This window comes from Pyxicephalus adspersus, chromosome Z (assembly GCF_032062135.1).
Source record: "Pyxicephalus adspersus chromosome Z, UCB_Pads_2.0, whole genome shotgun sequence".
Lineage (NCBI taxonomy): Eukaryota > Metazoa > Chordata > Amphibia > Anura > Pyxicephalidae > Pyxicephalus > Pyxicephalus adspersus.
In genome coordinates this window covers 27,844,658-27,848,501 of record NC_092871.1, presented here as the reverse complement: position 1 = coordinate 27,848,501, position 3,844 = coordinate 27,844,658, and positions in this window count along the sequence as shown.

Below are 3,844 nucleotides of genomic sequence, written 5' to 3'. Positions count from 1 at the left end.
TTTTGACATTCAGAAGGGCTTGTTATCAGTGTCCAGCTTTCCTCTGCCCAGACCAATCATGGCAAGTGATCCTTAAACCTTTGGTGTATTGATTGCTTTATTAGAGAAAATATATGGTGTTATAAAGGCACTTGTGGATATTAGTCAGCAGATACTGTTTTGTATACTAATATTATATATATACTTATAATAGACATACACTAAGTAATTGAATAAATGTTTGAGGAAAAATCAGATTCCCTGTTTTCTACATCCAAACAACTTGTTACACTGTTTTATGTTTGTTACTGCCAACATTATTATTATGTTCCTTTTTCATGAATGGAAAAAAATAAATTGGATTCTATGACTGATTATTCTTATTTCTAGTTATTCCATATAAATTCTGTGTTCCTTATTACTTTGGTTGTGTTTTTTTAGCTGGAGGAAGCCCAAAATGGATCTTACATAAAATACTACTTTGGATGGAAAAAAAATTAGCGCTGCAACCCTGGGACTTTTTGCCACAACTTTACAATTACCTAGGAAAAATCACATATCAATGGATGTTCTGTCCATACACATGGTGTATATATAGTATAAATGTGAAGATATGTATATATTCTTTTAATTTTTTTTTCAAAAAAAGATGTTTACATGGCCCCTGATTGTTCTGTGTGCAAAAAGTGACATAGTTTAGATTTATCTAACAAAAAAGCACTTTACATGCACGCTCTCTCTCTCTCGCTCTCTCTCTCTCTCTCTCTCTCTCTATATATATATATATATATATATATAAATAAATATATATATATATATATATATTTACTACATACCTACTACGCATTCCTTTTTGGTAAAATTAAAATAAGCTGTATATGTTAATAAAATTCCCGCATTCAATCTAATGCACAGCTACACAGCTACATTTTGGCATATCTGGCATATCTGTAGCAAGTATGTAAAATAATAAAATGATTACAGCTATAAACGTGAAATCAGACTTTCTCCTATTATGGAACAAAAAGTATTCCATTGATTTCCTTTTCACCTGACAAGCATAGGTGAATGCCTAGGCAAGAAAGGCTTTAGTAGCCACAGTGGGGGGTTCAGTTAGTCTTCAAAACCACTGCCTGCACAGATCTGCAAAGCTTGGTTGCAATTTGACAGCTGGTCCTCCTCTGTGGGTCATGGGGAAAGGACAGTAGCTTTTGTATTAATGCAGTCTGCAACAGTGATTGCAGACTTCAATTAAAACTTATGGTATGCTGTTTTACTGAACAATGTCAGCTTTCTGCAGTTACTGGAAAGCAGTGCTGTTCCTGACTGTTAATGCAGGAACACAGAAACGATCAGGGATTCAGGGACCAGCAACACTGCTATTCTACTTCTACAATTGCATCATAAAGCCTAATTCAGCCTTACTTTCTGCATTGCATAGTTGTATGGCCATCTTTCCTGTACTGAAATTATTTCTGTGCACTGGATATACCCTGATGTTGTACAGAGACCTACACCGCATTGGGATATTTTTAGGAAGCGGATTTGTCGCTGTTTAATGCGAACCTGTGGATGCTGGGTTTAAAGCCAATGGTATCTCCGTTCACACTATTAACGTTTATCTAATGCTATGATGCTCATATCTGCCTACCACCCATGGCTGAACATCATAAAGGCTTTTTGGCATTGTAATCAGTCACTTTGCTATCTATTCCCTGAAGAAGCCTGTGAAACGCGTTGGAAGTTTTGATATGTTTTGCTAATAATGTCTGCTTTATCTTGTCTAGTGTGTATGTGATATAGTGACCATTCTATGTTGAATAATTGCACTATTTTAAGCTTGTCTGTTTCTAAATGCTTTTGAATAATGAAAAAAATGTTAGATGTTTAAGTATACACCTGTCAGTAATTCCCTGCTTTGTTACCCCTTTCATGGTCCAGTTGATCTAGAAAGGAATTCTTTGTTTAAATATTTATTATATCAGAATCATCTAGCCCAGCCGTCCCAAACTTGCGGACCACCAAAATTTTCTCTGGCCAGTTCACCCACCCGTGGGGTTAGGAGAAGGACCCCGCTTGAGAGGTCACACTGACCAGAGCCACAGACCATGTCTCCCGTGTGCATCATAGGCTCAGGTCGATGGGCAGGTTGTGTCTCTGGACACCACTCACCCACTCTCCCATCGCAGGTTCAGACCAGCAATGCGAGAGTGGGCGTGTTCTGGCATCATGATTTCACTCTGGGGGATGTTTCTTCTGTGGGCTCCCCCCGCATTCATGGTCCGGAGTTCTTAAATTTAGTGGTCAGTAACATCCACAAGGTTGGGGACTACTGATCTAGCACTTTCTACCCCAGCTGAATTGTTCCTGACCACACCTTTCATTCACTGGATTTCAGTGTTCTACACATTACATGTTAGGCATTACCAGAACCTTCAGTTTTACGTAAGCTATGGGCTTTCCATGTATACTGGAAGTAACATAGGAAGTCCCATTGACTCGAGCTAGTGGTCATTCTGATAAATACCCTGTGATGACGTCACTTAGACTATAATTTTCAATATCTTCATAAAGGACCATGGTATGTATTCAATTTATTTTGTTTGAATGAAATGGGTTATAAGTAAAATATTAAAAAAGGAAGATGGATCATCGCTTTACTTTGAGGAAAGGAAATTTTTATTGAACTTGTGTGGCATTTACTCTATGGCCCATGGGGTTCTTCATTAGATCCCAGTGATATTTAAGTGAATACGAATAGATTTCCCACTGTCCGTCATCCTTGGATAGAAAAATATGCCAGTCTAGGGCCACCCAAAGGCTGGAAATGACAAAATAAGCTTCAAATAATCGTGTTGCAAAGAAAATATCACATTCACAGTTTGATGAAGATTACTTTCATGATTTTCTTCATCTGCTCTATAATTGCTATCATTATTGCTTTAAGTGACATTTCTCTTTTAACCTTAGACTCCTATCACATATTGCCTGATATTCTCTAGGCACAGTGAGATTGGAATAAAGACTTGATCAAATCATGGTTTCAGTGCAAATGTTTCTAATTTATGAACTATGAACCCATTTATTAAAATGCATTAATCATCTTGTTTGAGTGCGGATTACAACTTTATTGCAATAAAAATGCAAAATGAACTGACTATCCGGTGATTCCTTGAAACTTACATTTCTGTAGTGATATAAAATAAATCAAGGCCATTGTATTGCTGGGTTTAGGGTCATATAATTTGCTAAAGCTTTCTATAATATTTTCTTTGACCCATGTGCATTTGATTGTTGTGTGATGGAAGTGCTGCCCTTGGAGTGTGGAGGGTCATAACATATAAAAGTAAATACATGGGGCATATATGTAAAGAATACAGTATATATATGCCATTAGAAAAAAATCTTAGTTCAAGTCACACCAGTAGATGGTGCTGTATTCTCAAGTAAAGTGTGTAACAAACATCCATTCTGAGACTTGAGACATGCATTTGTTGCACTCATTATCTGAGGATGCAGTGCCATCTACTAGTGGCCAACATATATTTCAAATTAAGAATAATTTAGAAGCAATTGATCAACCAACTGAAAAGTACAAATGCTTTTTTCCCTTTTAAATAAATGTTTTAACAATAACACACAACAAATGCATTTATTCAAGTTAATGTTATTACCATTTTTAGTTATTACTGTTTGGAATATTAGTAGTGAGAGTCACTATTTATTTTATCAAGATAGCCCATGATTGTCTGGAAGAGGACGAAGACAAGGAAGATGGTGGCGCCCAGCGCTGGAACGTGGACAGGTTACTTCCGCTTTAAGTCAAAGCAGTCACCCCAGTTAATAAATAGTACCTTGGTTTATG